Source organism: Podarcis erhardii, assembly GCF_964252035.2.
Source record: "Podarcis erhardii genome assembly, chromosome: 16".
Lineage (NCBI taxonomy): Eukaryota > Metazoa > Chordata > Lepidosauria > Squamata > Lacertidae > Podarcis > Podarcis erhardii.
In genome coordinates this window covers 24,374,804-24,393,287 of record NC_138514.1, presented here as the reverse complement: position 1 = coordinate 24,393,287, position 18,484 = coordinate 24,374,804, and positions in this window count along the sequence as shown.

Below are 18,484 nucleotides of genomic sequence, written 5' to 3'. Positions count from 1 at the left end.
AAACAAGATGTGGACAACTCTAAACAGTGGCTTTAAGTGCTGGCTGAGTGTCCCTCTAAATAACTGAACAAGGAAGATCAGAACAATCAGGAGCTGCCAGCCCACTTTTGAAAAACCATTCTAAGCCAAGCTAGATGGAACTGCTGACTGCGGCTGTTGGCAAAGGATAGAGCAGGCTCAGCGCATTGGAGAACTTTGATTGAAAACATATTTAATGGGTTGTCTCCAAGGTTATTGGTTATTGAAATTAATGGAGAGAACTATCTTAAGCCCGTTGATTTCAGTAGATTTACTCTGTGTAGAACTTGGTTGGATGCAACCCTTTGGGTTTTTATCATCACTAGGTGATGGTCAACAATCAAAAGGGATAGGTGGGTGGTTGTGTTTGTATAAAGCTTAAAAACATGTCCATCCTTTGCAACCGACTGTTATACAACCTTGAATACACAACCTTTTATATTTCGGTTTCTCAGAGACCAATGCATAATTAAACATGTGTGAGTGTCTATCTGTTTAGTCCTATTTAGTTCAGGACTGGGGGGAAATCCAACCTTTTATCTGCTCCAGATGTTCCTTAAGGTACAATAAAAATGAGAAAGAATCTCATGGCACCTTAAAGACAAAGAGATTTATTGCAGAAGATGCTTTTATGGACCCAGGGTCCACTTCATTAGGCTCTAGCCCACAAAACTCCATGTCATTACAACAAATCTAGGCATGAGAATAGGCAATAGATATTTTGCTTATATGGCTCATATTTTGCTGCTGCAGTTTGAGAAGTCTAAATTAAATGAGTCTCAGCAGACCACAATAGCTACAGTAGTAGATCCCATGAGGATCTAGTACATGCACAGAGGAAGATCCACAATAAGTGATGGCTGTACTCTTATTTTGTGCTGGTTACGCCAAATCTGGAGCCTGGCTTCCAGCTAATGTAGTGCTAAGGATCAGCACAAGGATCTAGTAAATCTTACACTTGTATGTTCTTGTGAAGGCCAAGGAAAGGATCCTTGCTCTCTTTTTGAAAAATATATACAGTGGTACCTTAGTTCTCAAACTTAATCCGTTCCGGAAATTCGTTCCAAAACCAAGGGACACTTTCCCATAGAAAGTAATGCAAAACTGATTAATCAGTTCCAGACTTTTAAAAACATCTCCTAATAAAACAGCAATTTAACATGAATTTTACTAACGAGACCATTGATCCATAAAATGAAAGCAATAATAAATGTATTGTACTATAAAATAAGACAGAATCGTAGATGATAAAAATAAAAAATTTCTTACATGCACTGATGATAATCATTGTTTGGATGGGGGGGGCGCTTTTATCCATTTCCGCAGTCACGCAATCAAATCAATCAGTAGCTGAACTGGGTTCCACACGGTCACAAAAACAAATTAACCGAAAAAGCCTGAAAAACAAAATAAATAGCGAAAACAAAAGCTCCAGACTTAATCCGTTCCGGAAGTCCATTTGACTTCTGAAATGTTTGAAAAGCAAGGCACAGCTTCTGATTGGTGCAGGCGTCCCGGAAACAATAGGCGACAACCACATCGGACGTTCGGCTTCCGAAAAACATTCAAAAACCAAGAAGTAGACCAACAGTAACCAACAGTTACTTCTAGGTTTTTGGTGTTTGGGAACCACAGCGTTTGAGTACCAAGGTACCACTATATATAATTTTTATTTACATTTTTAATACAGATGTGCATCCCACATCCCCTCCCCCCTTTCATACCAATCACAACATACAACTAAATACCTAGTGACTCCCCTTCCACCCTTTTCCTGTTTGTTTTTTTAAAATTTTCTACTAAATTGCGTATCCCAAATTGTTAATCTTCAAATTTCTTCCTCTGTTAATTTCTATTAGCTCCTATTCTGCTGAATTTACTCAAGACCTGCTGGGTTATTTACTTGTTTATACTGGTTCTTTAAATATTCAACAAACGTTACCCAATCCTCCTTATATTCTTTAACATCCTTATCTCTTATCCTATTTGTTATGCCTGCCAATTCAGCATATTCAAGCATTTTAAACTGCCACTCTTCCTTAGTGGGTACTTGTTCTCCACTTTTGTGCCAATAAGATTCTAGCTTCAGAGAAATAGGACAAGATTGAATTTAACACTCTGGGTTAGAATTTCGGCTATTAAAATGAATATCTTACCAAAATTCCTGTTCCTTTTCCAAATGATCCCCATAATAGGTAAAGATGAATGTTTTTAAAAATGGAAAATGGACCTAACAAAATTTATATGGCAAGGCAAAAAGCCATGGATCAAACATAAATTATTAACAGACATAAAAGAACAGGGTGGCTTTGGACTCCCAGACCTGAGAATATACTATGATGTGGCATGTTTTAGTTGGATCAGAGACTGGATTACATTAGATAATAATGACATTTTAGACTTAGAGGGGTGGAAGAACAGATACGGCTGGCATGCCTATCTAATTTACAACAAAGTGGCGGTGCATAAAGAATTTCTAAGTCATGTAATTAGAAATTCGTTATATAAGGTCTGGGTGAGACATAGAAGGTTGTTAGAACCGAAAACCCCATGGTGGGTTTCACCGTTAGAAGTAATATCACTCAAAAAGAAAAACACAACAGGAAGATTGGTGACATAACAGCAGCTCCTAAAGGAGGAACAGGGCCAATTAAAATTAAGACTATATGAAGAGGTGACCCAATACTGCACCACATGGTTACAATATCATCAAATTGCCCAAATATTTAATCAGGACAAAGCAATAGGATTTGAAAAAGAAGAATCAAAACTACAAAAAGTATTATTACAAAACTCGAAAAAGAGTATATCCAAAATGTATAATTTATTATTAGAATGGGAGTTAAAGGATGAAGAAGTAAAAGAAGTTATGACTAAATGGGCATGCGATATAGGTTATGCAATTCGGCTGGACCAATGGGAGAAATTATGGAAAAGTGATATTAAATTTACGGCATGTTACACAATCAGAGAAAATTTGATGGAAATGGTTACCAATGGTACTTAACTCTGGTAAAATTGGCTAAAATTTACAAATTAAAATCAAATACCTGTTGGAGATGCAAGAAAGAAATAGGAACAATGTTTCACATGTGGTGGGAATGCTGACCTATTAAACAATTTTGGAATGAAATATATGAAGACATCAAACAGATGTTTAAAATATATTTTAGTAAAAAACTGGAGGCATTCCTTTTAGGTATAATCACAAACCATATTCCTGACAATCAAAGGAAAGTATTCCTCTATGCGACAACAGCTGCCAGGATGCTCATAGCAAAAAATTGGAAAGGGAGAAAAATTCCATCAATGAAAAAATGGCAAATAAAATTGAATACAGTCGTACCTCAGGTTACATACGCTTCAGGTTACATAGGCTTCACGTTACAGACTCTGCTAACCCAGAAATAGTACCTTGGGTTAAGAACTTTGCTTCAGGATGAGAACAGAAATCGTGCTCCGGCGCAGCAGTAGCAGGAGGTCCCATTAGCTAAAGTGGTGCTTCAGGTTAAGAACAGTTTCAGGTTAAAAACGGACCTCTGGAATGAATTAAGTACGTAACCAGAGGTACCACTGTATATAAATCTGGCAAGACTCACAGCATTCATAAGGGGACAGTCGGACCAAAAATTATTAAAAGAAGGACCGAACATTCTTTATGTATGCAACAACGGCAGCAAGGATACTCATCGCAAAAAACTGGAAAACTCAAGATCTACCCACACTGGAAGAGTGGCAGATGCAACTGATGGACTATATGCAACTGGCCGAGATGACAGGCAGAATCCGTAACCTGGGAGAAGAGAAGATGGAGGAAGACTGGGAGAAATTCAAGAAGTATCTACAAAAACATTGTAATTTGGTTGAATGCTAAGAAGGATGCTAGATTATAAAAAACTGGCCACCACTAAATTAGATTTGAAATTTGATGATAAGTGAGACTAAAGAAAATATAAAATTTTTTGGAAGAAGTGCTAGATTATATTTGAATGAGTGGACATGAGATTGTAAACAAGTTGATAATTTGTTTGGAAAAAACTTTTAACGATGTAAATGGGAGCGGGAGACGTGAGGAAGTCCAAAGAAGTGATGAAATTATGTCTGTGATAGAAGTAAGACTGTTTATTATTTGTGCATTTATATTTAAAAACTTTAATAAATATTTATAAAAAAAAAAAACAAAAATTATTAAAAGAATGGGGATGTGCTAAAGAATATATGAAAAAACATTGTTCTGGAGTAAGAATATTGGTATGTAATGAATGATGCTTTGCAGGGTTAAAGAAAGAGAAAAATGGTAGAACAAAGGAAGGAAGTCAATATGTGCATATGTATGTAATGACTAGATAAGAATGATGATATGGTTTTATTTGTAGATGTGTGTTTTTGTTTTTGTTGTGTTCTTTTTTCTTTTGTGTTCTTTTTTTTCTTGTTTGTACTGTTTTATTTCGGATTCAATGTTTGTAATTTTTGTTGTAATTTTGCTTTGAAAATAAAAATATAAATAAATAAATAAAAAGATTCTAGCTGCAGTGGTGGCATAGAATAATAAATTCTTTTTTTTTTTTTTTTAGGGACTTCTGTTACCATTCCCAAGAGGAATGTCTCAGGCTTTATTGGGAAGGGGTGTGTGTGTGTGTGTGTGTGTATCATTGTAAATTACTTCCCATAATTCCCTGATTACTTTACAGAACCACCACATGTGGAAAAAAGATCCCTCTACTTCATTGCATTTCCAACATTTGCCTTTTTCTCTTTTAAACATTTTCGCTAGTTTGGCAGGTGTTAAGTACCACCCTTGCTGTCTTTTCCTGGCAATTGGAAAAGCAACGTGGAATAATTTTTAAGAGTCAATTGCAAGTATATTCACTGCCATTGTAATAGGGGTACAAATGCCAGGAGCTGCCTTGTTCTGAATCGGGCCAATGGAGAGAGCATGGAGTACAATATTTGGATGATGAAGGCAACCATGCAAACCCATCACTGTGCCTCTCCACCTTTGCAGTGTCAGGAAGTGTTTTAATCAGCACAGCTGCTGCCTTAGGCACCAGGAGCTGATGAAATATCTTTAAAGGGATAGATTCTCTCTTTCTTTCCCATGGACTTGGAATAAAGTGTCATAATTGTAGGGGAGAGTGGTATGAGAGAGACGAGGAACAACTAAGTGCAGCATTAAAACGAGAGGAGAGGAGAGGGAGAGAGAAAGAGAGAGAGAGAGAGAGAGAGAGAGAGAGAGAGAGAGAGAGAGAGAGGCTCCTCTGGCACCAGCCTCACCTAAAAGAGTGCTAGGCCCATTGGGAGAAGCTTGGTTCATGAATAATTGGGCATCAAACTTCAAAAGTTCCTCTTCCAAAGATGGGGAAACCCATATCCATTCAGATTTTCTGAACTGTAACTCCCATCATCCCGGACTATTAAGAATTCTGGATGGAGTTGATGGGAATGCAAGTTCAAAGAAGAACTTCAAAGCCACAGGTTACCCATCTCTCTCCTTCTCTCTCTGTCTTTTATGTCCTTGTGCTGAATAGCACCCCAGCACACCTCCTCTGGTTCATCATCCCCAAATATATTGCTGAATGAATGGATAATGCCACTAGAATATCACGGGGTGACTCACTGCTGCTTTCCTGCAGGGTAAACATGATGCTCAAAAGCAGCCTGTAAAATACAATGAGCTGAGCAATCCGGATGCTGCAGCAAGCTGGCAATATGATTGCAAAGATCAGGCCAGAGAGTGGCCTCCTTGTCCTCTGGTCTCAAAATCAGCCACAGGTACAAAGCCTGTGTGTGTGTGTGTGTGATGCTTATAGTCGCACCCTTTTGTGCATTCAGCTCAGCTAAAATAAAATGCACACGCCGGAATTGGGCAGGGGAGGAGTAGACTGTATTAAAGGTCATGATGTTCTGCTGACCTTTCTCTCTGTGCTTTGATTCTTGGTGGTTCGATAGTGTTCTTTCATTCTCTTCCTCTCAGTAGCATCATTACATGTTCCAGCCTCTTCTCAGTCCATTTATTTGTTTTCTCATCCAGCTTTACTGAATCATTCATAAAATTTCACATCTCTAAGATGGGTTTGCAAAGAAACGATATTTTTATGCATGGTTGTTACATTAGCAAATATTTTGACGGAGGGCTTGCTTGCCTAAGCGTCTGGTTTTCTGACGGCTGGGAAACTGTTATAAATTGAACCAAGTGCCTTGCTGTGTTATCTTGTAAACTTTTGCTCCTTTGTTCATCTGATTCTTTTTCCAGTTCTGCATCATCAAAACTGTGAGATCGTAAGACTACGTTTTGTGAAGACGTGCTTTGAGCACTACGAAAGCACTCTGCAGAAATACTGAGCGTTATTTAGGTCCCATTTTGCAGGGGCCTCTTGCATTGTGCTTGCTGAGAAGAAGTGGTTTGTCAGAGGCTCTTTTGGGAAAGTGAGGTTCTATTAGTTACTTTTCAAAGGTCAAAATATCCTGGCTATTTCTACCAGAGCTCTCAATCATAGCTGTCAACTTTTCCATTTTCTTGCAAGGAATCCTATTCAGAATAAGGGAATTTCCCTTAAAAAAAGGAAAACGTTGACAACTATGCTGTCAATGGGGTTGCAATACAACCAGTAGTTCCCAATCTTTTTCAGGCCACAGCCATTTTGGTTCCACGATCCCCAGTGTCCCCTACCATACCCTGTAATAAGCATTATTCAGAAACAGCAGTTTCTGAATAATAACATTCAAAACAGTAACAGTTAATTGCACATTTATTGAAAATCCAGTTAAAACTATTTAGTTTAGTCAATTTAACAAAACTGATGAAGTTTATTTAGTGATAGTAGCTTGTCAAAGTCTGAGAGTCATTTATACCTCCAGTTCTTGCCTGCCACCCCATCACCTCTTAACAACCCCCTAGCTAGGGAATCCCACTGCCTGTCCCCGTCCCCACTTGGGGGTGCTACCATCCACTTAGGGAACCACTGTTTTAGATGCATAGGCAGCAAAATTAACACAATTTAAACAAAGAACATAGCGAAGACTTGGTGAACAAACTATAGCAGTTGTTCCCAAGTCTGGTGCCCTCCAGATTTAGATGACAGGGCATGAGGATAGAGGAAACGGTCAAGATTGGCTTTGTTCCTTTTCCTGCTGACAGCAGCCTCACCGGAAGAAAACTGTGCAGAACCCCGCTCCTTGGTTCAAGCAGCATTATGGCCCTCGAAGTCAGTTCAAGTGCAAGACGGCTTGGGCTGCACATGCCGTGCTTGCAAGTCCAATTTCAGCACAAATCAATCTTGAGTTCGCTGTTGCCCTTTCTCCTATTTCTTAAAGCCAAGAGCCTGATTCTAAGCAGCTGTCTCCAACGTTTTCCTTGGAGGGTGGGGGCAGAAGAACCAGGCTTTAAATGTTTACCCAAATCAAGCATTTTCCATACATTGAGAAACATTTTAAAAGAGAGTGTTGGATCAGTCTGAGCAAGAACTTGCCAGTTTCCAGTGGATTGGCTGCCTGTGATCATTTCATCCAAAATTTTAAAATATCCCCCTCCCATCAGTTTCTGTCTTAAGCACTTGGCTCACCTCCCTGTGCACACGGCAGTCGACTAACAGTGAATCTGGCAGCTGATCTTGTGCTTCTGGGACATTTTCTTCAAGCTATTATCCTCCAGGATTGAATATTTCAGGATTTGTAGTCCAAAGAAACCACAGAATATTGGACTCTTTTCTTCCTCATTCTGTGTGGGGTCCTGGAGATATTGTCAGAATTGACTGGTATTTGAAACTGGGGATTGGTATGCGTGTGCAAAAAGCGGTGTGTGTGTGTGGAGATTTTCTCATTAATTTTGAAGTTTATTTCCCACTCATTTTTGGTTCATTTATTTCCCCCCATTTCCCCCACTTGTTTCAGTGGGAGACTCAGCCAGCCTTCTGCTGCCTCTAACTTTGTTGTTTTACAATGCACGTGGCATGAAATCTACAAACATCCTGTTAGCAAGCCGTTAGTTCTGGCAGATTTCAGGCATATTGGATAAAACGCCCCCATTTTTCAAGCAGCTGTACAAAAAGTACACAGACACAGCCTAGCTGCCACCAAGTACTTCCTACTGAGCCAGGTTCAGAGTTCTTGTAGTAATTTATAAAGCCCTGAAAAAATTAAGTCCTGGGTTCCTCAGGGATCACCTGAACCCTTATGTACCAGCCCATTCACTGAGATCATCTGCAGGAGCGTCACGGGTTGTCCCCTGCGTTGGCGAGGCTCACCTGACAGCAATGAGAAACTGAGCCTTTCATGTCATCATTGGCCCAGTCCGGTGGAACTCTCTGCCCTTGGATATTCATCCGTGTTAACGGTTAATTGATGTTCTGTTTTTTACTCTTTTTTTACTGTATGTTTTTATTGCTGTAAACAACTTTGATATGTTTTCTATGATACGGTGCCACACTCTCCGTGCCTTTCCCCTCCCCCTCTCCTTCTTTACCTCAAGAATAAAATCATTTGGGGGGCCTCACAGGTTCCCTATCCCCGGCATGAGACACTTATTGAAAATAAAATATATATAGAATGGCATTGTCTGGCTTGTTGTTGTTGTTAAAATTTGTATACTGCTCTTCATCTGAAGATCTTGGGGTGGTTCACAAGATAAAACCACAAAATACATAATAAAAACAAGAAGAGAACAAAGTGAAACAAAACTGCCTTTGACGCTGGAAGCCTGTGGCCAACATTTAGACTCTCCATTGATTTCCTTCCCTCTCCTCTCCTCTCCTCTCCTCTCCTCTCCTCTCCTCTCCTCTCCTCTCCTCTCCTCTCCTCTTCTCTTCTCACCACACCCACACATATGCATCACCCCCCCCCCCGCTTGCCATGGCTTTTCTGGCTATGGGCTCATGCCATTTTTGAAATCCCCCCTCACTCCATTCCCTGAACCCCAGCTGTGATACTGCCAACGACAAGGTCTGGGATTTCTAGCTGAAAACCGCAAAACAGAGTAGCTCTCTCTGTCCTGACGTGAACTATTAAACCATGGTGGAGATTGTTTCTTGAATCTTTTATGGCTGCTTTCTTCAGTCTCTCCCCTTTCCTCCCTCTGATGCTTTTAGCAGCAACAGCAACAGCAGAAGAAGCAGCAATTATTGAGAAGTTACTTTGTGGGCTCAGGGCAGATGCCTTCCAACATCTCCCAACTCTTCCTTTGATAAGTCTTTGGAGAGGAGAGCAAAAGGCCTCAAATGGCCCAGTCAGAGTTCGGAGGCTGTGCGCTGTCCTGCAAATGAGCACCTGTCAGTAATAATCTACAGCGCATCTGGGCTTTGCAACACAGCTTTGGCCGAGAGGAAATAACGACGGGTCCTGTATTTATAATAATGGGGAAGGAATGCTTTTCTCTCGGAGTCTGACAAGAAGCCAACAAAATGTCAGAATCAATGGGCTGCTAATAGAACAAACCAGGGCTGTTGCAAGGAAGGGGATTCTTCATACATATAATGATGCCTGCTCTGGGCCGTATCGATCTGGTAGATTGATGGAGACAGGCAGAACTTATAGCTGCTTCAGCATCCCATTCCCAGAAAGACGCAATGAGAAAATGGACCTTGGCTGGCTAGGGATGCAGACCCCAGGGGGTGATTTTGCAGATAAAAGCCACATAATGTTTCATTGTGGGTGCTGTCCATGGTCGGAGGCAGCAGTGCTTCTGAATATTAGTTGCTGGAAGACACATTAGGGGAGACGGCTCTTGTGCTTGGCTCCTGCTTGTGGACTTCTGACTGGGGCATCTGGTTGGCCACTAGGAGGACAGGATGCTAGGCTAGGTGGGCATTAGCCTGGTCCAGCAGGGTCCTTCAACATTCCTAAGGAGTAGGTACGCACTCTGAGGTTGCTGAGAGGAACCAAAACACCTTATGTGTTTGGTGCATCTTATATAACTCTTCTATAACTGCACACACATTACATCTACCAGAATCCTTATACAGTGGTACCTCGGTTTTTGAATGTCTCTTTTGCCAAACATTTCAATTTTCGAACGCTGTAAACCCGGAAGTAAGTGCTTCCGTTTTTGAACGTGCCTCGGAAGTTGAACCACAAACACGTCTTTCATATTGAGTTTTCCATTTTGAGGCTTCTGTACTGAGTTTTTGGTTTTCAAACGTTTCAGAACTCAAACAGGCTTCCAGAACAGATTACGTTCAAAAACCAAGGTACCACTGTATTTCAGGCCCTGTCATCTCCCCTTAGCTGTTTATCATCAAATATACTTTACAGGTGCTTTTAAAATAATATTATTTAAATGATTTATATCCCACACTTCGAAAACACTCCCAGAGCACCTCAGTCAACACACTGAAACACAGTTCTATAATAATAAAATACAAATTTAAATCTGCTTACAAAAAAAAAAAAAAACCCCAAAGAGCAAGAGCAAAGGGGCATAAAAATCCACAATGGAAATAAAACTGACACATAAAGGCGCGAGAAAATAAAGTCCTTGCCTTTACTGTCACAGAAATTACAAAAAAAGAAGAAGGTGGCAGCAGATTCCATAATTGGGGGGCTGTCACTGAAAGGGCAAGATCTCTGCCTGCCAGTCACCAGTCTGGGGCACCTGAAGAAACACCTCAGAGAAGGTGATCTCTGTGGACTCATGTGGAGAGAGGCAATTCTTCAGGCACCAAGCTGTGAAAAAGGAGTGAGGTATCGGCCCCAACCAGCTTGGCTGATGATCAGAGATGATGGAGGTATGGTCTAGCAACACCCGGGGGCCCAGCCCTGCTGTGAAGGACAGCGTCAATACTTGGAAAGAGCCTTGAAATGGGCCTGGAAGCCAGTGTTGTTCTTTAAGCAAAGGAAAGATACCTTTCCAACCCCAGGTCCCAGTTAGGAGGTCTTACATTTGCATTCTGAATTAATGGCAGTTTCAGAATCACATGCAAAGGCAGCCCCACATATAATGTGTTATAATAATTTAACCTAGGGGTTATAATAGAAGAGAAGAAGAAGAGTTTGGATTTTATATACCGCTTTATCACTGCCCTAAGGAGTCTCAAAGTGGTTCACAATCTTCTTTCCCTTCTCCCCCACAACAAACACTCTGTGAGGTGAGTGAGGCTGAGAGACTTCAGAGAAGTGTGACTAGCCCAAGGTCACCCAGCAGCTGCATGTGGAAGAGCGGGGAAGCGAATCCAGTTCACCAGATTACGAGACTACCGCTCTTAACCACTACACCACACTGGCTCTCTTTATTATTAATAAATAATAAAGAACAGGTCTGCAGGTCTTATTAGGTAAAGAGGTGTGTATATGTCAGCCTAGCACTGGGGGAAAATCCCAGGTGCTGGGTAAAACTCCTAAATTGGTGGATAATCCCATCTTTGGACAGGTTCCACTGCTTTAAAATAGAAGGCTCGCTTTGAGAGGTTTGATCAAATTTGTTAATGAAGTGGCAGTGCCCTCATGCAGAACAGCTGGCCTCCTGTGGCGTCAAGACCTTTGGAAACCAAAGGGATCCCTTTTGAGGGCAGGAAAGGAAAACAAAATGGCGGAGGGAACCAAAAGAGAGGGGCAAAGTGCAGGGAGCCCAGTGCAGTGCAGCAACATCAGCAGAACCAATCTGTACCACTGGGAGCACCCCAAGCCCTTTCCTCCTTCCCCCTTCTTGGTTACTGGCAGCGACACTCAGTTTTGGGAGCCCCGGTGAGCAATGCTGCCCCCCCTGCCCCTCCCAACCTAGCACTGCTGCCTTGGACTATACAGTGGTATCCGGAACTCGAACGGCTCCATTCCTGAACATTTCAGCTCCCGAACGCCAAAAACTCAAAAGTAAGTGCTCCAATTTTTGAATGTTCCTCAGAACACCAACGTCTGACACAGCTTCCACTGTGCAAAAACCTAGCTGTTGACCAATGAGAAGCTGTGCCTCAGAACTCGAACATTTCGGAAGTCAAACGGTTTTCTGGAACGGATTGCGTTCGAGTTCCGAGGTACCACTGTAATTCCCATAGGTCCTTTCAACGTGGCTCTGCCAGCTGAGGATGATGGGAGCTGTGGAACAAAACATCTGGAGGGAAGCATGTTGAGAAAGGCCAGGCAATAACGGAAAGAATACCGTGCCGTTTACACATGAAGGAAAAGATTAAGAAACGGAGACCATGTCTTGGTTTGTTTCAAAGCATCTGAATTAAGGCAAGAGACAGCTGACTTTGAGAACAATTTCAAGAGCATCGAATTTCCCTAAATCTGTGTAGATATATTAAACACTGACTCAGCTCTGCCGTCTGTCTTTCCCCGACACGTACCTTGCTAGAAGAGAACGTCATTTTTGACAGCCACCCGTTCTGTGCATAGAGCGATGCATGCCTTCCAGGGTCTGTTTTGCATTTGGATAGTCTGTATTTAAAGTGTAAAAAAGCTGCCATCTGGTTTTATAAAGAGACATAGACATACACAAACCATAACCCATAAGAAATGCAGATGTTCCCATATTTACAACCTCTGACGCTTTGGCTCAGCCTGGGAATCAGCCTAGGTTAACATCTCTGTGAGAAGCAGCACTTTCAGATTTCTCAACCCTTTGTGCTTTCAAACGCTATCAGGGCCTTTGCCTGTGCAGGTTGCCAGTCCATTTCCAAGCCAATTCAAAGTGTTGTTTAAAACCATTAGAGACTTAAAAGGCTTGGGACCAGGGGACTCCAAAGATCACTTCCTCCCAGCGGAATGGCACTCCCTCAGAAGGTGCTGGGCTCTTTTTTGTTAGAGGTTTTTAAACAGATGTTGGATGGCCATCTGGGGTGGATGCTTTAGCTTGTGATTCCTTCATTGCAGGGGGTTGGATGAGATGGTGCTTGGGGTCTCCTCCAGCTCTACGATTTGATGATTCTGACCTACCCGGACCATAAGACCCTGTTGCTCAGGAGCACAATACATCAAGGACCGCCTCTTTCTATATAAACCTACCCGGACCCTGAGATCATCTTCTGAGGCCCTTCACTGTGTGCCTCCTCCTCAAGAGGTCCAGAGGGTGGCAACATGAGAAGGGGCCTTCTCTGCAGTGGCTCCCCGTCTGTGGAATTCTCTCCCCAGGGAAGTTCACCTGGTGCCTTCATTATACACCTTCAGGCGCCAGGCAAAAATGTCCCTTTTTAACCAGGCCTTTGCCTGACTTGATCTACACCCTATACCCTTTTTAAAATGCTGGTTCTTGGGGGGGTGGGCATTATTGGGTTGTTTTTGTTTTTATTAGGTATTTTGTGGTTTTACATCTTGATTTTATTCCATGAACTGCCCTGAGACCCCTGGATATAGGGTGGTATATAAATTCAATTAATAATAATAATAATAATACCTCCTCGAATGTGGTGTGGCGGGCAGTTACCAGACAAAGGGCTGTTTTGACAGGAGCACCCACAGTTCAGGGATGCTCCACAAAGATGCCTGGTTGATGCCAATGTTATTGGTGGCCTTTGGGGCTCCAGCAAAGTCCTTTTTATTTTCACAAATGCTTTAAGGTGGTTTTAAAGATCTTCAGTGGGTTGGGTGTTTGTTTGTTATTTAGCTTTGCTGTGTTAAAGTACATTTTGCTCTTGCTAGCCTAATTTTATTCCTTCACTAAGGGTTCATTCAGAACCTCTGACCAACCTGATGGAGCTACAGGCTACATACACAGCCCTGGAGCTTGTGCTGGTCAAGGTATGTGGTGGGGGCCCCATTACTGTGCACCAGTCTGGTGCAGCAAAAAGGCCTGGACTGAGCCTGCTGCTGTCGTGTGTCAGTGGCAGGGTCTTCACAAGATCCTGGGTCAGCTAACCCCCCCTCCCCCTGCCTGCACTTCCTCAAAGTATCCCATTTGGCACGGGGGGGGGGGTCTTTTGAATGCTCCCTTGGTAGGGGCTGGTAAAGGGACACCACGACTCCGTCTGACCCTGATTCCAGGGGTTTCGATAGTACTGTGAATTTTGTACTGCAGTTGGTTGTGCTCCCTGCTTAAGTCAACGTGGTATAGCAGTTAGAGTGTTGGACTAGGACCTTGCAAGACCAGGGTTCGAATTCCCACTCGGCCATGAAACTCACTGGGTGAGCTTGAGGCAGTCACTGCTTCTCAGCTTAACCTACCTCACAGGGTTGTTGTGGGGATTAAATGAGGAAAGAGAGAGCCATGTACGCCACATTGAGCTCCTGGGGGGCAGGAAGGTGGGATATAAATGCGATAAATAAATAATCCTTAGATCACTTGTTGATCATTTCGATGGGTTTTCACTCCCACTTTTAACTGCATTCTGAACTGGGCAATATATGGATGATGTCAATATTTGGAATCGAGCCCCACTGTTCAATGGGCCGTAATCCTTGTTAAGTGTCCTCAGGGCTGCAGCGTCAATCTCTCATTGCTATTTAGTTTGGCCTCCTACTTAAATGTTTTATCAAGGACACACTAGGCTTTGAGCAGATAAAAAATAATTATTATACTGTGGAACAATACATCAATGGAAAACAAGCAGCTCTCTGCAGTTTATTTCATTTCATTACTGGTTGAGCCGAGGCATCAGATGAACCAGAGTTTGGCACTGCCGCCGCCTCTGTCAGCCTTGTGGCATGAAAGCCCTTTCTTAATGAAAAGGACTCGCTTGTTTCTCCTGCTGGGGTGTGAACCTGTCTGCCTCAGATTCTCCTTGAATAGGGTGAAAGAATCTGCATTCGCCCCGTAAGGCCTGCAGACCCCGCTCACAAAAGGAGAGGCTTGAATGAGAGGCAGAGAAAGGGAGCCTCCAAACAGGGGCGGGTGGCAAGAAAGAATCACTCCTCCTTTGAGATTCTTTAAAGTCCCCTGCTCCAGCAAGGACCTGCTTGCATTTCATCCTAGGACATGGAAGAGCGGTCTGCTAATTAGGCTGCATCCTTGCTGGGCTCTCTGATAACCTTGTGCACTTTCCTTCTCAGCCCACCACACTGAGGAGAGATTTGTTTCCCCACCTTGCAGTGAGGGAAGCCCTGAGTCACTCTCCCACAGCCTCACAATGAGTCAGCAGCTGCACGGTGACTCAGCAGCAGCTCCAACAGAGACGTGGCAAGCGCATGAATGGGCCCTGTGTGCAGTTCAGGTTGCCTCAATGCAAAAAGTTGCTGCGCTGGAAAAGGTTCAGAATAGGGCAGCCAAAACGGTCACAGGGATGGAGCAACAAGGATGAAGAAGGGTTGCAGCATCCGATGCTGTTTCAGATCAGAGTGAAAGGCAAGAAAGAGGCAACGTGATAGGAATTTATAAAATTATGCACTGCATGGAGAAAGTGCACAGAGAAAAGCTTTTCTCCCTCTTTCACAGCACTAGAACTTGTGGGCATCCCACAAAGCTGAATGTTGGAAGATTCAGGAGAGAGAAAAGGAAGGGCCTCTTCATGCAGTGCTGTGGAACTGTGGAACTCCCTCCCACAGGAGGCAGTGGTGGCCACCAACCTAAGGTAAAGGTAAAGCGACCCTTAACCATTAGGTCTAGTCGTGGCCAACTCTGGGGTTGCGGCGCTCATCTTGCTTTATTGGCTGAGGGAGCCGGCGTACAGCTTCCGTGTCATGTGGCCAGCATGACAAAGCTGCTTCTGGCAAACCAGAGCAGTGCACGGAAAAACCATTTACCTTCCTGCTGGAGCGGTACCTATTTATCTACTTGCACTTTGACGTGCTTTTGAACTGCTAGGTTGGCAGGAGCAGGGACCGAGCAACAGGAGCTCACCCCGTCGTGAGGATTTGAACCACCGACCTTCTGATCGGCAAGTCCTAGGCTCTGTGGTTTAAGAAAGCAGGGTGGTTGGGGGGGGGGGGAGGAATGCAAGCATGGATAGCGGCAGAAACAAAAAGTTCACAGGCCAATAAACAAAGGAAATGAACTGTGGGAAATGGGCTAAGAAAGAGCTAAAGGAAATCTGCACAGCAGCACCCCAGAGAGAAAGAGGCGGCTGGGTCTTCAGGCTCCAGCTGTGGCAGCACAAGTTGTGCAGAGCCGATGGAGGAGGCTGCTCATCATCTGCCTTTCCTCTTGTGCTTCTACTGGGAATGGCTGCTCATGTAGAAATGACCCCAGGACTCTTCTTGGCTCTTCCTTTCCGTTCAGAGTCTCTCTGGGATGCTCAGCCATCTGTCTGTTTGTTGTAGTTGGAGCATCCATGGGAATGCAGCGTACAGTGGTACCTCGGGTTACATACGCTTCAGGTTACATACGCTTCAGGTTACAGACTCCGCTAACCCAGAAATAGTGCTTCAGGTTAAGAACTTTGCTTCAGGATGAGAACAGAAATCGTGCTCCGGCGGCGCGGCGGCAGCAGCAGGAGGCCCCATTAGCTAAAGTGGTGATTCAGGTTAAGAACGGACCTCTGGAACAAATTAAGTACTTAACCTGAGGTACCACTGTACTGTACTTGGGATCTGTCTGTCTGTCTGTCTGTCTGTCTGAAGATCACAGAGCAGTTCACAACATAAAAACACATAACTAGAATACAAAATACATAATAAAACAAGAACAAACCAGTAACCCTGCTCCCACAAACACATTTAAAAGTGGGGCTTTTTTTTCAACTGAACTCACCTGAACTCAGTTCCGGCCCCTCTCAGGTGGGCGCCATTGCCATTCTAAGAGAACGAGGGAGGTGTTCATGTTGAGTTCCTGCACCTCTTTTTCTAGAAAAATATGTAATGAAGGCACTAAAAAAATATGTAATGAAGGCACCAGGAGAGCCTCCCTCAGGAGAACATTGCACAAAAATATGTATATTGGGAAAACCTGCACTAGAAAAATGTGTATATTACTTGAAATGGTCCCTAAAAATCTGAAGAAGTTACATGAGAAATCACAAACTGAGGTGGAAACGTGGAGGGCTCATTTGAAAACACAGAGAGAAACCAAAAGTGACAGCTCCACCCACCCCTATCCTGCACTACCTGATCACTGGGGAGAAATGACTGCTCACACCTGACTGGTCAATGTGCAGAGGTGGCGCTGGGCTCTGTTCTGCACGGGGCATGTGAATGATGACAAATTTCCCATGGCAAAGGCTAATGCAGATGGACACGGCCTGATTAAGTAATTGTGGTTTCTTCTAACACTCTTAACAGCTTCCAGATGCTGCTATAAAGGGCCTCAGATGTGCTCCTGGGCACCACAGCCTGACCTGAACATCCGTGTATATTGGAAGGGGAAAGGAAAACATCCTGCTCATTTGCAATGCTGAAATCCACCTCCAGGCAGGGGAGGTTGGTCAGTTCGGGCGAATGGGGCAGTGTCCCACCAGTCCCAGTCTACCTTTGGCCAGCCCCCACCTGCCTGCCTTCTTGCCCACAACCAGTCCTAGCTGCCAGCTTCCTCCTCAGTCTCAGTTACCTTTGTAGAGCTCAGCTGGTACTCATCAGATTTTTTTGGACTACGATTCCCATCAGCCCTTGCCAGCATGGCTGATTGTAAGAGGTGGTGAGGACTGCATTCAAAACATCTGGAGGGCACTGTGTTGGGGAATGACCTGATACTTTTTAAAAGTGGAAACACCAGGGGTTGAACCCTGGAACTTTTCTATGCAGTGTTTGTACTCTCCTGTAATGCTGTGCAACCTAATATAAGCAGCCTTAATATCTGATATAAGGGATGCGGGTGGTGCTGTGGGTTAAACCACAGAGCCTGGGGCTTGCCAATCAGAAGGTCGGCAGTTTGAATCCCCGCAACGGGGTGAGCTCCTGTTGCTCAGTCCCTGCCAACCTAGCAGTTCAAAAGCACATCAAAGTGCAAGTAGATAAATAGGTACCACTCCGGCGGGAAGGTAAACGGTGTTTCTGTGCTCTGCTCTGGTTCGGCAGAAGTGGCTTAGTCATGCTGGCCACATGACCCGGAAGCTGTACGCTGGCTCCCTCGGCCAATAAGGCGAGATTAGCGCCACAACCCCAGAGTCATCTGCAACTGGACCTAATGGTCAGGGGTCCCTTTACCCACCTAATATCTGATATATAGGTCAGACTATAGAATGCCCCATGGTATCACTGATAAACCGGCCCATACACATCTGTGATTGAATGATGAGGTTCCAGAGCACAGTGTAAGTTTCAAATGCAATTGAATCCCAGGGAATTTCCTTCCAATGCTTCTATAATGAAGCTGAAGATTAAATGCAGGCCCCGTTTTAAGAACACCTTTTTGTAATGCGGTTGGAGCTGCAAAACTGCTCCGCTGTGTGGTTAGCTCCCAAACCACCCTAGTCACGAGTGAAAAGTTAGAAGACCCTTTGCTGGATCAGGCCAAGGGGGACCCATCCAGTCTAGCATCCTGCTCTCACAGGGGCCAACCAGAGTTCCCATGGGAAATGCGCAAGGAGGACCAGAGCACAAGAACAGCGCATTCTGCCCAACTGCAATTCTTATCGTAGATTGCACACATTACATGCGTACATCTAGCTCAGGGTCAGCACACCTTTTCAGCAGGGGGCTGGTCCACTGTCCCTCAGATCTTGCGGGGGGCCGG